This window comes from Bufo gargarizans, chromosome 4 (assembly GCF_014858855.1).
Source record: "Bufo gargarizans isolate SCDJY-AF-19 chromosome 4, ASM1485885v1, whole genome shotgun sequence".
Taxonomy (NCBI): Eukaryota; Metazoa; Chordata; class Amphibia; order Anura; family Bufonidae; genus Bufo; species Bufo gargarizans.
This window is the reverse complement of record NC_058083.1, coordinates 64529185-64551868: the sequence shown is the minus strand read 5'-3', so window position 1 is coordinate 64551868 and position 22684 is coordinate 64529185. Positions and strand designations below refer to the sequence as shown.

Below are 22684 nucleotides of genomic sequence, written 5' to 3'. Positions count from 1 at the left end.
AGTGCAAATAAGAAGCCCTTTCTAAGCAAGATCCACAAGCTCAGGCGTTTTCACTGGGCCAGGGATCATTTAAAATGGAGTGTGGCAAAATGGAAGACTGTTCTGTGGTCAGAAGAGTCACGATTCGAAGTTCTTTTTGGAAATCTGGGACGCCATGTCATCCGGACCAAAGAGGACAAGGACAACCCAAGTTGTTATCAACGCTCAGTTCAGAAGCCTGCATCTCTGATGGTATGGGGTTGCATGAGTGCGTGTGGCATGGGCAGCTTGCATGTCTGGAAAGGCACCATCAATGCAGAAAAATATTTCAGGTTCTAGAACAACATATGCTCCCATCCAGACGTCATCTCTTTCAGGGAAGACCCTGCATTTTTCAACAAGATAATGCCAGACCACATTCTGCATCAATTACAACATCATGGCTGCGTAGGAGAAGGATCTGGGTACTGAAATGGCCAGTCTGCAGTCCAGATCTTTCACCTATAGAGAACATTTGGCGCATCATAAAGAGGAAGGTGCAACAAAGAAGGCCCAAGACGATTGAACAGTCAGAGGCCTGTATTAGACAAGAATGGGAGAGCATTCCTATTTCTAAACTTGAGAAACTGGTCTCCTCGGTCCCCAGACGTCTGTTGAGTGTTGTAAGAAGAAGGGGAGATGCCACACAGTGGTGAAAATGGCCTTGTCCCAACTTTTGGGGGATTTGTTGACACCATGAAATTCTGATTCAACATATTTTTCCCTTAAAATGGTACATTTTCTCAGTTTAAACTTTTGTTCCGTGATTTATGTTCTATTCTGAATAAAATATTAGAAGTTGGCACCTCCACATCATTGCATTCAGTTTTTATTCACGATTTGTATAGTGTCCCAACTTTTTTGGAATCCGGTTTGTACATCTATGTGTTCTTCTAGTACCATAGCCTCCAGCTCTCCCATTTTGCTAGCTAGACTTCTGGCATTTGTGAAAATACATTTTGAATTACTATTACCTGTAAAGTGATTATCCGTATTTTTTTGGTTACCTTGGTGTAACGGGGTTCCGAAGGTGCACTCGGTCTCCCATTAGCCGCAGACCTGCTGCTTAGCTTCGGGAGCGAGGATCTGTGCTTGACCTCGTTCCCAGGGCGGCTTTGCTAGCTTGGAGGTTCCCTGCTCCTAAGTCTGCCTTGAGCGCCGAGCTGATCACTCGGTGCTCGACTGGTTGGTCTGTCGGTCATGTGACGCTGGCCACGTCACACTCACTCCCCACTATAAATAGAGGCAGCCTGCTGGCCACAGGTTGCCTGTTAATTTAGGTTCCACCTGTGATGTTGTATTTCCTGGCGTACTTACCTCCTGCTGTTTCCTGACGATCCTCTGCCTGCTCCTTGTGTACTTTGCTGCTCTCCTGGTATTCTGACCCCGGCCTCCTCCTGACGATCCTCTGCTTACTCCTTTGGTACTTCACGACTCTCCTGGTATTTATGACCCCGGCTTCTCCTGACTATTCTCTGCTTGCTCCATTTGTACTTTGTAGCTTTCCTGGTATTGACTCGGTCCGTTCACGTTCTGTTGTTTGTCTGTCTGTCATCCCTGCACTTAGTTCAAGCTAGGGATTGCCGTCCAGTTGTCCCCTGTCATTAGGACTTGCGAGGCAAGTAGGCAGGGCCAGGGGTAAGGGTGGAGCGCAGTGGTCACTTCCCTCCCCCCTGTGTGTGTGTGTGTGTACGCGACCGTTACAGATTAACAGGCCCAATAACCACTGTATTATGAATCCTCTGGTGACCCTGACTGACCATGTCTCTAATCTGACGCAGATGGTGCAGGAGTTAGGGGAAAAACTCAGTTCTTTTGAGTTAGGGCAAGGTTCTTCCACTCCTCAGGCCTCCACTCCGCATTTTGAGCCCCAGATTAAGCTCCCAGAACCCTTTTCTGGAGACCGGAGGAAGTTTCTCTCCTTTAAGGAGAGTTGCAAACTTTACTTCCGTTTGCGCCCCGTGTCCTCTGGCCCCGAGAGTCAACGCGTGGGCATTATCATTTCCCGACTACAGGGTGATCCCCAGGACTGGGCGTTCTCTTTACCTGCTGGCGCCAGTTGTTTATCTTCTGTGGAGGGGTTCTTTCAGGCCCTGGGTACCCTCTATGATGAACCAGACAGGGCTCTAGTAGCCGAGACGGCTCTAAAGGCACTGGTTCAGGGCAATCTACCTGCGGAGGATTATTGCACCCAATTCAGAAGGTGGTGTGTCCCCTCAGGGTGGAACGAACCAGCCCTGAAGAGTCAGTTCAGGTCAGGTCTGTCTGATAATTTAAAGGATCTGCTGATCAGTTATCAACCTCCAGAGACCTTAGAGGAGATGATGACCCTTGTTGTCCGACTTGACCGACGGGTTAGAGAGAGACGACAGGAACAACAGTTTTCTTCCCAGATGGTGGTCCAGCCAGAGGCCTATCCCAGAGACAATGCTGAGGTCTCCACCGAGGAACCCATGCAGGTTGGCATGACCCGAGGGAATCTTCGCCGCAGACGTGGAGAATGCTTTTACTGTGGAGATCCTGACCATTGGATCAACCAGTGTCCTAAGAAGGTCCTCTCTGTCAAGTCTCCTAAGGCAAGGCAACCTAAAGACCAGGTACACCCTGATTTTTCTAAATATAAGCTTTTGGTACCCATTACGATTTCTCTGGGAGTAGATAAATGGCCGGGTAAGGCCTTTATCGATTCTGGCTCAGCGGCCAGCTTTATTGACTCTGAGTATGCTGTAAGATTGGGTATTCCAATGTTTGCTTTACCAACTCCTATCCATGTCATGGCTATTGATGCTACTCCTCTTATTGGTGGTAAGGTGAGCTCATGTACCTCAGAGATTTCTCTAACCGTGGGTGTGTGTCACTGAGAGAGATGTTCCCTTTTTGTCCTGGAGAACCTACCGGCTGAGGTGGTATTAGGGTTGCCTTGGCTCCGACTACATAACCCCACTATAGAGTGGTCCAATGGGGAGTTGGTGAAATGGGGGCTTAAGTGTGACTCATGCTTGTCCGTGGTACAGGCTGGGGTCTCAGTAAAGTCAGATACTTTACCTACTGTTGTTAGGGAGTATTCTGATGTATTCTAATCACCAACCCCGGAGGTTCTACCCCCCCATAGACCTTATGATTGTACTATAGAGCTAGTAGAGGGGGCCAAGTTTCCTAAGGGGCGAATTTATAATCTTTCTAAGCCTGAACGCAAGGCCATGGAAGATTATATTAAGGAGAGCCTTAGTAAAGGGCATATTACACCTTCTGTCTCTCCTATGGGGCGGGGTTTTTCTTTGTTAAGAAAAAAGATGGTGGTCTTAGGCCATGTATCGATTACCGGAGATTAAATAAAAATCACTGTCCAGAATAGATACTCCCTCCCATTGATTCCGGATTTATTTAACCAGGTTCTGGGGGCAACCTAGTTTTCCAAAATTGACCTGAAAGGGGCATACAATCTAATCCGAATCAAGGAGGGAGACGAATGGAAGACGGCATTCAATACTCCGGTAGGACACTTTGAATATCAGGTGATGCCTTTTGGACTCAGCAATGCCCCAGCTGTGTTCCAAAACTTCATAAACGACATTCTTAGGGAGTTCGTAGGTAAATTTGTTATTGTCTATCTTGACGACATTTTGATATTCTCTCCTGACTTCGAATCCCATGTGTCTCATGTTAAACAAGTATTAGAGGTGTTGAGGGAGAATCAGCTATCCGCTAAGCAAGAGAAATGTCTTTGGTGTACAGGAGATTCTGTTTCTAGGGCATGTTCTGACTCCTCACGCCTTCAAGATGGATCCTGGTAAGGTGCTAGCAATTAAGGAATGGGTAAGACCTTCATCCTTAAAGGCGTTACAACGATTCTTAGGTTTCGCCAATTATTATCGTAAATTTATTATGAATTTTTCCGTAATTGCTAAACCGTTGACCGACCTTACTAAGAAAGGGGCGGATTTGGAGAATTGGTCTATTGAGGCCATTTCTTCATTTGAAAAATTAAAAAAGGCATTCAGTAGCGCTCCCATTCTGATCCAGCCTGATCAGGAGAGACCTTTTATTGTGGAGGTGGATGCGTCCGAGGACGGCGCAGGAGCAGTCCTTTCACAAGGTCCTGCTAGCCTCACTAACCTGAGACCATGTGCCTTCTTCTCCAGGAAATTCTCTCCCACGGAGAGAAACTACGACATAGGGAATAGGGAGCTGCTGGCCATTAAATGGGCATTTGAGGAGTGGAGGCATTTTCTGGAGGGGGCAAGGCATTGTGTAACTGTTGTCACTGACCATAAAAACCTTATGTTTCTCGAGTACTGCTAAGAGGTTGAATCCCCGTCAAGCCAGATGGGCTCTGTTTTTTACTCGTTTTGATTTTTCCATTACGTTCAGGCCGGGAAGTAAAAATGTGAAGGCGGACGCATTATCTCGGAGCTTCCATGCTTTTCAACCTACTGAGGTACCACCTGAATCCATCCTACCAGCAAAAATCTTCATAGCAGCTCTAACCCAGGATATCTCGGCTCGCATTAGGTCTGAACAACATCTGGCACCGGTATCCACCCCAACAGATAAGTTGTTTGTTCCCGTACAATTTCGTCTCCAGCTGTTGGGTGAGTGTCACGATTCTGCCTTTTGTGGACATCCGGGTGTTGAGGGCACTAAGGATCTGGTTTCTAGATCTTATTGGTGGCCCACTCTAACTAGGGATGTCAAGTCCTACGTGTCAGCCTGTGAGGTTTGTGCCAGGTCTAAGACACCTAGGACTCGCCCTGCTGGTAACCTACGACCCCTACCCATTCCCAGTAGACCCTGGTCCCATATCTCGATGGACTTTATAACTGACCTACCGCCGGCGGAGGGTAAGACTGTAGTTTGGGTAGTGGTCGATAGGTTTAGCAAGATGGTCCATTTCATTCCCCTGGCTAAACTTCCGAATGCCAAAACCCTGGCGTCTATTTCTTTTAAAGAAATTGTTTGATTGCATGGTATCCCAGAAAATATTGTTTCTGACAGGGGTGTGCTGTTTGTGGCCAAATTCTGGAGGGCCTTCTATAAAAAATGTCAAATTTCATTGTCTTTTTCTTCTGCCTACCACCCTGAGAGTAATGGGCAGACTTAACGCCTTAATCAGTCTGTCGAACAATTCTTGAGGTTGTATGTGGCTGATGACCAGCAATTATGGGTGAAATTTCTTCCATTGGCTGAATTTGCTTTGAATAACCATGTCAATTCTTCTGCTGGGGTTTCACCTTTCTTTTGTAACCATGGTTTCCATCCCCAATTTTATTCTGGGTCATCAGCCTCCTCCTTTAACCCTGAGGCGGATAGGCTCTCCTCTGAACTGTGCACAGTTTGGGCCCGGGTTCAATCGAACTTAGAAAAGGCTCAAAATTCTCAGAAACTCAAGGCCGATAGGAGACGTTCAAGGGGGGTGAATTTTCAGATTGGGGATAAGGTATGGTTGTCCTCCAAGAATCTCTCTCTTAAGGTAGATTCTAAAAAGTTTGCTCCTCGCTTTATTGGACCATATAAGATCACGGAGGTGATTAACCCGGTATAATTTAGGTTGGAGCTGCCCGAGTCATTCCACATTCATAATGTGTTCCATAAATCTCTACTTAAAAAAATATGTTGAACCGGTAGTACCATCGAAAGCCTCGCCTCCACCGGTTCTTGTTAATGATGCTGTCGAGTATGTGGTGTCTAAAATAGTGGATGTCAGGAAGGTGCGTAATTCCTTGCAGTACCTGATTCACTGGAAGGGGTATGGACCTGAAGAAAGATCTTGGGTACCTGCCAGGGATGTTCATGCTCCTAGACTTGTTCGAAATTTTCATTTAGAACACCCTGAAAGGCCATCGCCTGAAGTCTTGGGTCCGGTGGCCCCTCGTAAAAGGGGGGGTACTGTAACAGGGTTCCAAAGGTACACTCGGCCTCCCATTAGCCGCAGACCTGCTGCTTAGCTTCGGGAGCGAGGATCTGTGCTTGACCTCGTTCCCAGGGTGGCTTTTCTAGCTGGGAGGTTCCCTGCTCCTAAGTCTGCCTTGAGCGCCGAGCTGATCACTCGGTGCTCGACTGGTTGGTCTGTCGGTCATGTGACGCTGGCCACGTCACATGACCCTCACTCCCCACTATAAATACAGGCAGCCTGCTGGCCACAGGTTGCCTATTAATTTAGGTTCCACCTGTGATGTTGTATTTCCTGGCGTACTTACCACCTGCTGTTTCCTGACGATCCTCTGCCTGCTCCTTGTGTACTTTGCTGCTCTCCTGGTATTCTGACCCCAGCCTACTCCTGACGATCCTCTGCTTACTCCTTTGGTACTTCACGACTCTCCTGGTATTTATGACCCCGGCTTCTCCTGACTATTCTCTGCTTGCTCCATTTGTACTTTGTAGCTTTCCTGGTATTGACTCGGTCTGTTCACGTTCTGTTGTTTGTCTTTCTGTCATCCCTGTACTTAGGTCAAGCTAGGGATTGCCGTCCAGTTGTCCCCTGTCATTAGGACTCGCAAGGCAAGTAGGCAGGGCCAGGGGTAAGGGTGGAGCGCAGTGGTCACTTCCCTCCCCCCTGTGTGTGTGTGTGTACGCGACCGTTACACTTGGTTAATTTTTGTATGTACCAGGTTCTATTTTTTATAAATGTATAGTTATTCCCAGTCTTCTCCCTATTTTCCTTGCTAACGCCAGCCCCCACTAAATCCCCACTGTCCCCTTCTATATCCCACTCTCTATCTACCCCCTTATTAGTATGGCACCTCCCCCCCCCCCAGATCCTAGTTTAAAAGCTCCTCCAGCCATCTAACCATTTTTTACCCCAGGGCAGTTGCACCCTCTCCATTAAGGTGCAGCCCGTCCCTACTGTAGAGCCTGTAACCGACCGCGAAGTTGGCCCAGTTCTCCATGAACCCAGAGCCCTTCCTTTCTGCACCAGCTTCTGACCCACTTATTTAACTCTCTAAGCTCCCGTTGTCTCTCTGGTGACACTTGTGACACTGGTAGTATTTCTAAAAACACTACCTTGGAGGTCCTGGACTTGAGCTTCTCACCTAGCTCCCTAAAATCATTTTTAAGGACCTTCCATCTCCCACTGACTTTGTCATTGGTGCCAATGTGTACCATGACCACCAGGTCTTCCCCAGACCCACCCAGCAATCTGTCAATCCGATACGCAATATGCCGAACCCGAGCACCCAGCAGACAACACACTGTTCGGCATTCACGGTCTCAGCGACAGATGACCCTATCTGTCCGCCTAATAATAGAGTCCCCTACCACCAGCATCTGTCTGACCTTTGCTGCACTCCTTTTCCCATCCTTCCTGCAGCGGTCTTCCTTCTGGTTGCTAGGAGAAACGACCTGCTGCAGTGTTGCTGGCCCTGAACTTTCATCCCTAATATCAGCCAAACAGGCATATTTACTAGTGTGTGCCAGCTCAGGACTAGCCTCCCTGGCACTTTTCCCTCTACCCCTTCTTTCTACATTAACCCAACTGCTGATCTGATAGTTATGATCTTGCCCTCCTCCACCCCCCTCCATTTCACTGACCCCAGTCAGCGCCTGCACAGTGAGGTATAAGCCTCTCTCCAGTTTTGCAATCCCCCTAAGTATTTCAAGCTGCTTATTTAGATCCAAGATCTGGGCTTCCAAATATGCAACATGATTGCATCTAGTGCGAATGTATTCACCCTAGAACGGCTCTTCAAGGCACGCATACATTGCACAGGACACATACTTAGTGGCATTGTCCATGGAGCACATATTTAATGGGGATGAACAGTAAAGAATTAAAACAGTAAATATGAGTTAGAATTAGACCCTGTCTGCAGTAGTTGATGGACTAGCTGGAATCAAGCCAACAACACACAAGGAAATTCTATCCAACCTTAGTTTCTTGTTCCTTGTCTAAAACTCCTTTTCTTTACCTCCACTTAATCTGAAGCCCACTTGGTACAGCAAGCCTCAGGAAGAACAAGCTCTGGGAGAGTTCAGTGGTGCAATTTATAGCACCTGGTTGCCCAGGCCACTGCCCTTAATCAAGCAGAAAAAAAACCAAAGTTTTAAATGGCAGTACTAAAATGCAAAAACGAAACTTTCAATGATCTCTGCTTCAAACCACACTCAGCACCAGAAGTCCTATTCTTTAACTCCACTTTTTTAAAAGCCCACTTGGTACAGCAAGCCTCAGGAAGAGCAAAAGATACTAAAAACTGTGCACAGGGACAGATACGGGTATGGGAGGGATGGCCATCTTAAAAATCCTATGTTAGGAAATGAGAAGATACTTAATAAAAACTGACAACTTAAGCAGATATCATAACATCTAGGACCCCTGGAGTAAATGGGCTACAACGGTCAATGAAAATGGTTGAGGTTTTGATGGAGTTTTTTAGCCAAATCCAGAAGTGGATCCAGCAAGAAGGAGGAGGAGACGTCCTCCCTTCATATTTCCTATTCCTTTGGAGCCGGTATACATAGACCAGCAGCAGAACATCAATAGCAGTCAGAATAATGGAGGCTACTGAAAAAAAACATAACAGCCTTGCTTCACCGAGGGCAGATCAGGTCGTGGGAGAGAAGTATTGGATGTTCGGAATTTCAGTGACCGATCCTTTTGTTCTCCCGGAATATAAACATCCACAAGAAGTATCTGGACGCCTCATTGAAAACCCAGACACTCAGCCGAGCCGAGCATGAAGGTATATGGGGGGAGTCGGAGGGATAGCGGTCAGCTGAATGAGTGGCCTAAACACACCTAACTTGGTGTGCACAGAGTTCGCCATTCTCCATTCATTATTCCATACCTGTGGTCACATGGACTGGAATGTCCTCCTCCACCTCACTCTTACACGGGGGATCGCCCATCATCCGCTCTTCTTCATCCTCCACTTTAATATCAGTCACATCTTCCCCCTGATTTGTCATCTGTAACAATTCAGGACAACACAGCAGACGGGTGGGAAATCTAATAGATCCACATAAGAGACCCCCACCATCTCTGACCCCTCTATGACTGCAGGACCCCCCCGATATAGATGTGTATAGGGCTCAGCTCCATCTACCTGATGGTTCTCTGGGAGCTTCTCCTCTGGACAGTCCTGGGGATACAGAGGACAGGGACATCTCTTGCGGGGATTTCTTTCTATGATTCCATCTGTAAGAAACACATAGTGAAAGGATATATTGATTACATGTGATAATAAGATGATGGGAGTAGCATCCAGGTGACCCTCAATGCAGACAATTCTTACACTGATCATCGCCCCATAAATCCATCTCCTCTTCATCATCATCATTAACCTCAACCTTAATATCAATCAGATTTTCATCCTAAACAAGAAAAATGTAAATTCATCTTTGGTCCAATCACTTTCTGGTCAGATTCTGGTGAGACATCAGCTCCATCTACCTGATGGTTCTCTGGGAGCTTCTCCTCTGGACAGTCCTGGGAATACAGAGGACGGGGGCATCTCTCGGGGGGATTTCTCCTCCTGGATCCATCTATGGAGACACAAGCACACAGTGACTGAATACATGGCCTCCTGTAGATCTGTCTATAGATCAGACTCTTCTCTCAGCTCCTTCACTTCTAGGTTTAGTTATTGGGGCCTAAATAACAATGTTCCGCTCCTCACCCACTTTCTACCAAACCCCAAACTAATCCAGTCACCCCACATAGAAATCCCACCACTAGGACCCTCCCAGATCATGAGAACAGGGGTCCTGTGACCTCAGATGGATGGAGTGGTGGCTGTACATGTCTGCTGCTCCCGTCACGGTCAGTGAAAATGCTGGAGATATCTATGAGAACGTCTGTTACATCCACAAGAAGGACACGGGACCCTCGTTGTCATGATCAGAGGGGTCTCAGTGGTCACATATTTATCCCATCCTGTGAACAGGGATATCGTCGTCTTTAACCACTTCCAGACCGGGCCATTTGTCCCCTTCCTGACCAGGAATAATTTTGCAAATCTGACATGTGTCACTTTATGTGGTAAAAACTTTGGAACGCTTTTACTTATCCAAGCCATTCTGAGATTGTTTTCTCGTGACACATTGTACTTCATGTTAATAGTAAATTTGAGTCAATAATGTTTCACCTTTATTTATAAAAAAATCCAAACGTTAACGAAAATGTGAAAAAATTCACAATTTGTTCATTTGAATTTCTCTGCTTTTAAGACAGATAGTGATGCCTCATAAGATATTTATTAATTAACATTCCCCATACGTCTTCTTTATGTTGGCATCATTTTAGTAATGTAATTTTATTTTTTTAGGACGTTAGAAGGTTTAGAATTTTAGAAGCAATTTTTTAAATTTTTAAGAAAATTTCCAAAGTCAACTTTATTAACCCCTTAAGGACCCTGGGATTTTCCATTTTTGCGTTTTGGTTTTTCACTCCCCGCTTTCCCATAGTCCACATTCACATAGCTTTATGAGGGCTTATTTTTTGCATGACAAGTTGTACTTTCTAATGGCACCATTTAGGGTTGCATACCATGTAGAAGGGTGCGGTAAAAGAATTGGGAAAAAATGAAATTCTGATAGTGTTTTTTTTTTGTTTTGTTTTTTTACACTGTACACTATGCAGTAAAATTGACCTGTTATCTTCATTCTCCAGATCAGTGCGGTTCCATCGATACCACACTTGTATCATTTCTCTTGCGTTTTAACACTGAAAAAATTAAAACCTTTGAGGAAGTTTTTTTTTATAACCATATTCTGACCCCTATAACTTTTTTGTAGCTATGTCTAAATCATATTTACTGTTTTACTTTTTTACTGTTGTAATCCCCATTTAGTATGTGTTGCACAATTGACTTGATGTATGCAGTCCTGGAACAGCCGTTCGGGGGTGTATATCTTTATTCAAGATGTGAGAAAATTACCCGTTTGGAATCGCAAATCGAGTCTCTAAACGGGCAAGTTGCAACACTGAGAGGCATTGACAATTTGCAAAAGAGTTTGCTTCTCACCGAACAAGCACTCTTTGGGGTAGATGAGGGTGAGGGTGACAGAGAGGAGGCTGAGGAAAGTGAGGTAGCTAGCTGGGTAACGGTTAGAAAGTGGGGTGGAGGGAAGAGTGCCATCTGACACACCCCAACAAGTTTGCACGTTTGGCAGATGAGGGGGATGTCAGTCCAGGGACGGCACTGCTGCAGCCAGACACTTCCTCTGCCAGTCAGGGGAATGTCAGCTCCAGTAAGCAGGGAACCAGGAGAGCAGGGCAGACAGGTGCTGGTAGTGGGAGACTCCATTATTAGGGGAACAGAAAGGGCGATCTGTCACAAAGACCGTGATCACCGAACAGTGTGCTGTCTTCCTGGCGCTAGAGTTCGACACATCGCGGATCGGGTTGACAGATTACTAGGAGGGGCTGGAGAAGATCCAGCGATCATGGTCCATATCAGAACCAATGACAAAGTTAGAGGAAGGTGGAGAGTCCTTAAAAATGATTTCATGGATTTTTAGGGCTAGGACCTCAAAGGTAGTAGTTTCCAAAATACTGCCTGTACCACGGGCAACACAAGAAAGGTAGCGGGAGATTAACAAGTGGCTCAAGAACTGGTGTAGGAAGTTGGGCTTTGGGTTCCTGGAGAACTGGGCCGACTCTCTATCGGCTACAGGCTCTATTGTAGGGACGGGCTGCACCTCAATGGGGAAGGGGCAGCTGTGCTGGGGAGAAAGATGGTTAGAAGGTTGGAGGAGTGTTTAAACTAGGGACTGGGGGGAGGGTAATTACATTATAGGAGGGGAAGATAGGGCAGATAGAGACCGGGGGCAGGTAGTGGGACTGGGGGAGGAATGGAAGGAGGGACTAGAACAGTTCAGAAGGAAAGGTGTAAGGTAAAAAATATATATAAACCTCTCAAATGTATGTATACTAATGTCAGAAGCCTGACTAATAAACCGGGGAACTGGAATTAGTGATGTGTGAGGAGAACTATGACATAGTGGGAATAACTGAGACACGGCTGGATGATAGCTATGACAGTGGGAATAACTGAGACATGGCTGGATGATGGCTATGACAGTGGGAATAACTGAGACATGGCTGGATGATAGCTATGACAGTGGGAATAACTGAGACATGGCTGGATGATGGCTATGACAGTGGGAATAACTGAGACATGGCTGGATGATAGCTATGACAGTGGGAATAACTGAGACACGGCTGGATGATGGCTATGACTAGGCAGTTAATGTACAAGGTTACAGTCTGTTTAGAAAGGATCGTCAAAACCGGGGAGGGGTCTGCCTTTAAGTAAAGTCCTGTCTAAAGCCCACACTCCGGGAATATCTAAGTGAGGGACATGAACATGTGGAGTCACTGTGGGTAGAGATAAATGGAGCTAAAAACAACAATAAATTACTTATAGGAGTTTACTATAAACCACCTAATATACCAGAGTCCACAGAAAATCTACTACTAAACGAGATAGACGAGGCGGCAAATCATAATGAGGTGGTTATTATGGGGGACTTCAACTACCCAGATATAGACTGGGAAACTGAAACTTGTATATCTCATAAAGGAAACAGGTTCTTGGCAATAACCAAAGACAATTACTTCTCCCAACTGTTTCAGGACCCGACGAAAGGGACGGCCATACTGGACTTAGTATTAACCAATAGGCCTGACAGAACAACAGACGTGCGGGTTGGGGGACACCTGGGAAATAGTGACCATAAAATAATAACCTTCCAATTATTATTCAAAAGAGCGTTTCTACAGGGAGGAACAAAAATACCAAACTTCAAAAAAGCTAAATTTAGCCAACTAAGAAAGGCCATAGGCCTAACTAACTGGGACAAAGTCCTCAAAAATAAAAATACAGCCACAAAATGGGATATCTTTAAAAGTATCATAAAATCTCATTGTGAGAGGTACATACCGTATGGGAATAAAAGGTTAAGGAACAAAAAGAAACCAATGTGGATAAATAGAACTGTAAAGAAAGCAATAAATGACAAAAAGAAAGCATATAAATCACTAAAACGGGAGGGTAGCACGGAAGCACTGAAAAACGAAAAAGGAAAAAAATAGAACATGTAAAAAACAAATAAAAACGTTCAAACTAGAGACCGAGAGATGAATCGCCAAAGAGAGTAAAATTAACCCTAAAATGTTCTTCAATTATATACAGTACAGACCAAAAGTTTGGTCACACCTTCTCATTCAGTTTTCTTTTTTTTCATGACTATGAAAGCATCAAAACTATGAATTAACACATGTGGAATTATATAAATAACAAAAAAGTGTGAAACAATGAAAATATGTCATATTCTAGGTTCTTCAAAGTAGCCACCTTTTGCTCTGATTACTGCTTTGCAGACTCTTGGCGTTCTCTTGATGAGCTTCAAGAGGTAGTCACCTGAAATGGTCTTCCAACAGTCTTGAAGGAGTTCCCAGAAATGCTTAGCACTTGTTGGCCCTTTTGCCTTCACTCCGCGGTCCAGCTCACCCCAAACCATCTCGATTGGGTTCAGGTCCGGTGACTGTGGAGGCCAGGTCATCTGGCGCAGCACCCCATCACTCTCCTTCATGGTCAAATAGCCCTTACTTTCAAAGTTTTCCCAATTTTTCGGACTGACTGACCATCATTTCTTAAATTAATGATGGCCACTCGTTTTTCTTTACTTAGCTGTTTTTTTCTTGCCATTAAACAAATTCTAACAGTCTATTCAGTAGGACTATCAGCTGTGTATCCACCTGACTTCTCCTCAACGCAACTGATGGTCCCAACCCCATTTATATGGCAAGAAATCCCACTTATTAAACCTGACAGGGCGCACCTGTGAAGTGAAAACCATTTTAGGTGACTACCTCTTGAAGCTCATCAAGAGAATGCCAAGAGTATGCAAAGCAGTAATCAAAGCAAAAGGTGGCTACTTTGAAGAACCTAGAATATGACATATTTTCAGATGTTTCACACTTTTTTGTTATGTATATAATTCTACATGTGTTAATTCATAGTTTTGATGCCTTCAGTGTGAATCTACAATTTTCATAGTCATGAAAATAAAGAAAACTCATTGAAAGAGAAGGTGTGTCCAAACTTTTGGTCTGTTCTGTAAATGTTAAAAAATATAAATCTGAAGGTGTCAGGCCTTTAAAGAGTAATGAGGGGGGAGTCGCAGAGAGCGACGAGGAGAAAGCAAAGCTGTTAAATATTTTTTTCTCCAATGTATTCACTGAGGAAAATAAACTGTCAGATGACATGCAGAATGTAAAAATAAAATTCCTCATTAAAAGTGTCCTGTCTGACCCAGGAAGAAGTACAACAGCGACTTAAAAAGATTAAAATAGACAAATCGCCAGGACCAGATGGCATACACCCCCGTATCCTAAGGGAATTAAGTAATGTAATAGCCAGACCCTTATTTATGATATTTGCGAACTCTATACTGACAGGGAATGTCCCACAGGATTGGTGCATGGCAAATGTGGTGTCAATATTCAAAAAGGGTCCAAAAACAGAGCCTGGAAACTAAAAGCCGGTAAGTTTAACATCTGTTGTAGGTAAACTGTTTGAAGGTTTTCTGAGAGATGCTGTCTTAGAGCATCTCAACGGAAATAAGCAAATAACGCCATATCAGCATGGCTTTGTGAGGGATCGGTGTATGCCAAACAAATTTAATCAGTTTCTATGAGGAGGTAAGTTCTAGACTTGACAGCAGCGAATCAATGGATGTCGTATATCTGGACTTCTTCTTTAAAGCATTTGACACTGTCCAACATAAAAGGTTAGTATATAAAATGAGAATGCTCGGACTGGGAGAAAACGTCTGTATGTGGGTAAGTAACTGGCTCAATGATAGAAAACAGAGGGTGGTTATTAACGGTACACACTCAGATTGGGTCACTGTCACTAGTGGGGTACCTCAGGGGTCAGTATTGGGCCCTATTCTCTTCAATATATTTATTAATGATCTTGTAGAAGGCTTGGATAGTAAAGTGTAAATTTTCGCAGATGACACTAAACTGTGTAAAGTAATTAACACTGAAGAGGACAGTATACTACTACAGAGCGATCTGGATAGATTGGAGGCTTGGGCAGATACGTGGCAGATGAGGTTTAACACTGACAAATGTAAAGTTATGCACATGGGATGGAGTAATGCAAGTCACCCGTACATACTACATAGTAAAACACTCGGTAACACTGACATGGAAAACGATCTAGAAATTTTTATAAACAGCAAACTAAGCTGCAAGAACCAGTGTCAGGCAGCTGCTGCCAAGGCCAATAAAATACTGGGTTGCATCAAAAGGGTCATAGATGCCCGTTATAAGAACATAGTACTACCATTTTACAAATCGCTAGTCAGACCACACATGGAGTACTGTGTACAGTTCTGGGCTCCTGTAAACAAGGCAGACATAGCAGAGCTGGAGAGGGTCCAGAGGAGGGCAACTAAAGTAATAACTGGAATGGGGCAACTACAGAACCCTGAAAGATTATCAAAATTAGGGTTATTCACTTTAGAAAAAAGACGACTGAGGGGAGATCTAATTACTATGTATAAATATATCAGGGGTCAGTACAGAGATCACTCCCATCATCTATTTATCCCCAGGACTGTGACTGTGACGAGGGGACATCCTCTGCGTCTGGAGGAAAGAAGGTTTGTACACAAACATAGAAGAGGATTCTTCACGGTAAGAGCAGTGAGACTATGGAGCTCTCTGCCTGAGGAGGTGGTGATGGCGAGTACAATAAAGGAATTCAGGAGGGACCTGGATGTATTTCTGGAGTGTAATAATATTACAGGCTATAGCTACTAGAGAGGGGTCGTTGATCCAGGGAGTTATTCTGATGCCTGATCGGAGTCGGGAAGGAATTTTTTATTCCCCTAAAGTGGGGAAAATTGGCTTCTACCTCACAGGTTTGTTTTTTTTGCCTTCCTCTAGATCTACTTGCAGAATAACAGGCTGAACTGGATGGACAAATGTCTTTTTTCGGGCTTATGTACTATGTTAGTTAAAGTGACAAAAAATGGCAAATTGGCAGTTTTTTGTTTTTTTTTCAGCTACGCCATTTGCCATTAATATTGTTATATTTTAATAGTATGGGCATTTTCGCACGCGGCAAAGCCCATGATGCTTATTTTTTATTTATTGGTTAAGTATTTTTATTTTAACGAAAAGGGGGTGATTTGAACTTTTAGGTTTATTTTTTTTTTTATATTTATAAAAACTTTTTTTTAAGTCACCTTGGGTGACAATAACTGCCAATCATTAAACTGCCCATAGTATTCAGTGATGGCTAAATAGCCATCATTGAAGACTTCATTTGCACTATATCAATACAAGGCTGCCACCTAGTGGCCTGTATTGGCATAGTCATCTAATTGACTCTGAAGCCTGCTTGAGGCTTCGGTCAATTAGCGCAAGGTAACAGGTTCCCCGATCCCAGCCGGGGAAAGCTGTTACCAGACCGGAAGCGTGCGACTTCCCGTTCAGGTCTGCTCAGATGCCATGGCCACATTTGACCTCAGCATTTGAAGGTAAGATGCAGAATAGCAGAAACCCCGTGGCTAAGGCGCCCACTGCACGAGCGAGCGGGCGCCATGTTTAGGGATCGGACGTACAGCTACGTCATGGGTTAAGGACCCATGACGTTCAGTTCTGAAGTCACTTTGTGGGACTTACATAATAGAACCAACCCATAAATGACCCCATTTAAAAAACAACACCCCTTGAACTATTCAAAACAGTTTTTTTAAATGTTGTTAACTCTTTAGGTATTCCACAGGAATTAAAGCAAAATAGAGGTGAAATGTCAAAATTTTTTGCAGATTTTGCATTTTTATCTATTTTTTCCTGGGACACATCAAGGGTTAACAACAAAACAAACATATTTATTACCTTGATTCTGCAGTTTGCAGAAACCCCCAATATGTGGTCGTATACCGCTGCTTGGGCACACGGCAGGGCACAGAAAGCAAGGAGCGCCATATGGTTTTTGGAGGGCAGATTTTGCTGGAATGGTCTTTCATGTTGCATTTGAAGAGGCCCTGAGGTATCCCCAGAGTGAAAACCACCAAAAAGTGACCACATTTTGTAAACTACACCACCCAAGGAACTTTAAGGGGTGTAGCGAGCACTTCACTCAACAGCTGTTTCATAGAACTTTTAATACTTGGGTGTGAAAATGAAAAATTACAGGAGAATATCCCCCCCCCCCCCCCCAGTTTGCTACCCATTTTCTCCTGAATACATTAACACCCCAATTGTGGTCGTAAACGGTTATTTGCAGATACGCCAGGGCTCAGAAGGGAAGGAGCGGCATCTGGATTTTCTAACATGAAATTTTCTGTCATGGTTTAAGAGCAATAACTTTTTTAATTTTTTGTTGAATGAGCTGCGTGAGGGCTTATTTTGTGCGGGACAAGCTGTCGTTTTTATTGCCACCATTTTGGGGTACATTTGGCTTTCTGGTTGCTTTTTATTAAATTTTTGGGAGGTGAAGTCATTTAAAAAAAAAAATTTATACCGTTCATTTGATGGGGAAGATCATGTGATGTTTTTATAGATCCGGTCATTACGGATGCAACGATATCAAATACGTCTAGTTTGTATTTTTTTTATTTTTACGTTTTACACAATAAAAACATTATTTTTTTTAAATCATGTTTTTGTGTTGCCATTTTCTTAGAGCCATATTTTTTTATTTTTCTGGCTATAATCTTGTGTGAGGGCTTGTTTTTTGCAGGATGAGAGGATGTTTTTATTGCTACCATTTTGGAGTACATACAACTTTTTGATTAATTGATATAATTTTTTTGGTGATTTGAGGTGACTAAAAAAAACTGTTTTGGCATAATTTGTATGTGTTTTTTTTATTACACCGTTCACTTGATGGGTTAGATATTTTTGTAGAGCCAATTGTTACGGATGCGGCGATACCAATTATGTCTTTTTTATAGAGTTTTTACATTTTACACAATAAGGCCGAATGCACACGACCGTGGAACATGGACGTGAGCGGTCCGTGGTATCCCGGCCTGGCATCCTGCTGAGAGCAGGAGCGCATGGAGTCATTGGTTGCCATGCAGTGTATGCAGCGGCACCTGGCAGCGCACAGTGTCATAGCAACCAATGACGCCGTGCGCTCCTGCTCTCAGCAGGATGCCAGGCCAGGATACCACGGACAGCTCACGTCCGTGTTCCACGGTCGTGTGCATTCGGTCTAAGAGCATTTTTAGAAAAAATAATCATGTTTTTGTGTTGCAATTTTCATAGAGCCATATTTTTTTATTTTTCTAGCTATGGTCTAGAGTGGAGGCTCATTTTTTGCGGGATGAGGTGACATTTTTATTGCTACCATTTTGGGGGACATACGACTTTTTGATTGATTAACATTATGTTTTTTGGGAGATGAGCTCATTAAAAAAAAATCTGTTTTGGTGCAATGTTTATTTTTAAAAAAATTTTTTACGGCATTCACCTGATAGGGTAGATCATATGATATTATTATAGAGCTGGTCGTTGCGGATGCGTTAATACCAAATATGTCTATTTACTGTATTTATTTTTCTTCAATTCTTTAAGTAACGAATTTGGGGGGACATTTTTTTTTTATGTGAAACTTTTTATATTTTTTTAAACTGTTTATATTTTTATTTTTTTTACATTACACTTTGTGTCCCCCATAAGGTCATACAAGACCTCTGGGGGACATCTAACTTAATTATTTTTTTCTCCCACCAGAGAGGCTGTACAGCAGTATACAGCGCTGTACAGCCTCAGTGCAGGGCTGATCGAGGTCTATGGAAGACGCGCCAGCTCCTACACTCCCCCACCCCCGGCGGTAACATGATCATCGGGCCGGGACAGGAAGCGCATAACGCTTCCTGATCTGTACAAGCTATCTAGAAGGCAGGGACACCTGGGAACTGTCCCTGCCTTCTCTCTGGGGTGCCCTACTGTCACTGACAGCAGGCCCCTCGCTCGGCAGCTGCAGGATTAGCGTGCAGCTCCCATCTCTGAATAGATGTTCCAGAACATCCATTCAGAGATAAACCAACCGCCCAAGGACGTTTATAGTCAATAGGCGGTAGGGAAGTGGTTAATAACTCTTTTACTTTCCGTTGATGGAGTCCTTTTTATGTTTTGTATTAATCTCTTTAGACAGCTCTAAGACAATGTGGACGGAGCAGCGCGGCGGACACCCACAGGTCCGGTGTCACAGACTGTAACGAATCCAGTATCAAACACTGTGAGGAGCTCCGGGCACAGACCGACCACAAGGATCATCAATTATTATTTATTACTTATAAAAAATCATTAATCAAAAAGGCAGAACACACGATGGATGGTCCAATCAATAATCAAACCACAGGACGAAGGCAGTATTGATGGTTCAGGGGTAGACGGATGAAACAGAACGTAAAATGTAAAAATAACTAAAGAAAAACACAATATATGATGATCCAGATAAAGTATCATCTAGTATAACCTGTATAATACACACCAGCAGGGGGCGCACTGCTGGTAAACGAAGTGCACTTCTAAAATCCGTTATCAATATATTGTGCCTAATAATGTTACTGCTAGTAGTAGTAATAGAGGGTTCAAGAGGAGTTCCAATGGCTTAGTGTAAAAATGCTTTATCTTGTTATATATGCAATGTCACGTATATTTCTGCTGACCTGAGATAACAGGCCATATCTCACAGCCACCACTAGATGGGGCTGGTAACAGGGGCATAGCTAAAAGCTCATGGGCCCTGGTGCAAGACTTCAGCTTGGGCCCCCATTCCTCGGTGCTTGTTGGCAAGGGGCAGGGGAGCACATATTCTTCCTGCTGCCTGAGACAAACATTGAAAGAGCACCCCCTCATGCCAAATTCTTAACCCAACTCCTTCCCTCAAGCTAGAGGTGTAAATTCTATAATGCCAGTGTGTTATGTGGCACAAGGGTCTTTGGGCCCCCTGAAGCTCCTGGGCTCGGTAGCGACTGCTACCTCTGCACCCCCTATAGCTACGCCCCTGGGCTGGTATCACCCTCCATATAAGGAGCCAGCACAGTGCAGTGAGTGAGGAGAGTCGGGTCTAAACCAGTAGAGTCAGAGACAGCGCAGGGTTAGAGGAAGCAGAAAGATGTGAAGCTGACCCTTAGCAACCCCTGGATTCAGGTATCAGACAGGGGGAGGCCTGAAGGAGAAAGGAACAACTGCCAGAAGCAAGCCAGATTTAACAGAGAGGTGTAGTGAAAGTCCAGTAGAGGTAACGTGTCTGAAGTGACTTATTGACTTTACAGCCTCGACGTTCAGGAGTAGCCTCCAATGCCTGAGCACACACCACACAACTTGGCCCACTGTGACAAGCTGAATCCTGGGGAAGTGTCCTGTAAGTACAGTAAGTCTCCCTGCTGTTGGGGAGAAAAGCCCTGTTGGTTGCCTAAAGTAAACTCTACACCCCGGGCCTGGGTGCTTGTGTGTGCAACTCAGTTAGAGAGGTGCAGCAAAGTGCTTTCCGGAGACAATTGTGCCTGTTACCTCCGATCTTAGCTGTGACAACTGTGAAATCTGCAGAAATGATGCCTGTGAAACCTCTGCTAGTCCATGCATGCTGAACCTATGATTAGGGTTGAGCAAATTGAGCTCCAGATCCAAGGTCGATTTGTTGCAAAACTTCTAGTTAATGCTGTATGGAGACCTGTCTCCGTACAGTATTAAAATGTATGGGCTTTGCAGAGGCAAAGTTTGTTAAGTCCAAAGTCGGGCTTTGATTCTACAACTTAAAAAATAAATTAAAACAGGAATTTCCAGTCGGCTTTGGTACTGAGGTACCAGCCAGTACAGAAAATGGTTTTAAAGTTGTAGAATAGAAGCCCGGAGTTCTTCACCAAAGTCTTCCACGACTTCGGACTTTTGGATGAATTTTGCCTCCGCGAAGTTCATACATTTTAATACCACAAAAATAGAAAAAAAAAGGAGCGTAAATGGAGAGGTGAATTAAAAGAAAAGTTCCCCTTGTCGTCCTGTTGATTGATTGATGACTGACAGGACTTCAGACGTTGCACAAGGTAACTTTTATTAGATTAGCTCAACGCGTTTCAGGGCATAGACAACCCCTCCCTCAGGAGCATATACACATAGACAAATACAGAGCAGCTTTTTATAGATGGTCGCATAAAAAAGAAGGAGGAGGACTCTCCACGTGGTGGAGCGCTTCCTCCCGGTCCTGTGACCCGGAACCGGAAGTGCGTTCCATCGGTGGAACGCATGTTTACTGCTTATATTCACATTCATTTAAAACTGACCCTAGGGCAATACATGTGGACACCTAATTAATTAGTATGTCTTTATGAGTGACTGTCCAGCTATGTTCGGAGTTTCACCCCCGCTTCTGTAGGTAGTTTTGGGGCCTAGATGTACGGGCCGGAGATTCACTTCTGGTTACGTGATGTCGGGTGCCGGACTTGCATTCGGAACGCATGAATGGCGATATGCGGCTTCAGGTCCTAACGGGGGCGTCTAGGGCCAGTAAACCCAATGGTTAGAGGTCAGACGTATATTCAATGGAAAAAGAGGAACGGATAGGGATAGAGTGTAATACATATATATGGATTAGATAAAGGATGAGAATTTCTGTGAACGATCCAATCAACTGAGTTAGGGTTTACTGCGTTCCTCATTGGAACGCAAAAGAGAATTAGCTGTAAATCGTAACTTAATAGGGGGAGGGGATTCTTTGAAGCAGTAATACATAAAATAAGGAAGGGATTTTTATACATAAGAACCATAAATTAAAATAAAGATTATATATATATGATAAATAATAAATAAATAAGAATGGTAGTATAAAAACACATATATATTATATATATATATTTGTCCTTATATAACAGCATAAATATCTAAAAATACCTGACATACTGAAAAACATATATATATACACACACACATATAAACATAAATGTGAACATATTTTGCCCCTGGGCATACCTAAAAATAGTAGTAAAATGCTAAAACAAATGTAGTTTAGCCCTAAATTTGAGTAGGGATCGAGAGGACGTGTCATGGTCCCCATATTTCCATCCCATGGTCTCCGTATATATCAAACGATACAAATATTAAGTAAAGGGTGATAAAAATAGAAAATACATATTGCGTCATCAATAAATAGTAATGTAATGCTTGTGAAATAGGTAGTAGGTAATGGATAATGGCGAGTACGTTTGTTAGCGAAAAGTGGCTTTTATGTTCCGAGGTGGCTCATATTATTGTTATTGTTGTTGGTGGTTTTCATTATATTTTCATTACAAGTAGTTCTATTTTTATTTTTATCTGATTGGGTATTATATATCAGTTTAGTAGTGGCTATATTCCAGGGTTTCGTTTAAACCAAATGAGAAAAGGGTATTGAACCTATAGATCCAGTACACTTCTCGTCTGCACAGTTGTGTGTGTGATAGAGAGACCATAGCAATAGGGGTCAATTTTAGCCCCAAAAAGTCACCCGGGTGTGTCTCAGAAAAATGTTTGGATACTTTGTGTTTCAGATATTGTCGTTGGATGTTTGAGCGATGATTAATAAGTAGAGTTGAGCGGACACCTGGATGTTTGGGTTCGACGGGTTCGGCCGAACTTCACAAAAAAGTTCGAGTTCGGGATCCGTACTTGACCCCGAACCCCATTGAAGTCAATGGGGACCCGAACTTTTGA

At 43.8% G+C, this 22684-nt stretch overlaps 2 protein-coding genes and 1 long non-coding RNA gene across 3 annotated transcripts in view; all 3 read right to left on the bottom strand.

Moving 5' to 3' along the window:
- The window catches only part of LOC122933840 (gastrula zinc finger protein XlCGF26.1-like), a 327998-nt gene that overhangs the window by 64293 nt on the left and 241021 nt on the right, over window positions 1–22684 (bottom strand).
- The window catches only part of LOC122933829 (gastrula zinc finger protein XlCGF26.1-like), a 700524-nt gene that overhangs the window by 599521 nt on the left and 78319 nt on the right, over window positions 1–22684 (bottom strand). The window lies entirely within an intron of this gene.
- Window positions 8870–9458, bottom strand: LOC122933952. Its single transcript, XR_006388616.1, has 4 exons — window positions 9410–9458; window positions 9252–9330; window positions 9063–9154; window positions 8870–8925 (listed from the first exon to the last, which is right to left on the bottom strand). It is a non-coding gene; the product is annotated as an uncharacterized LOC122933952 (long non-coding RNA).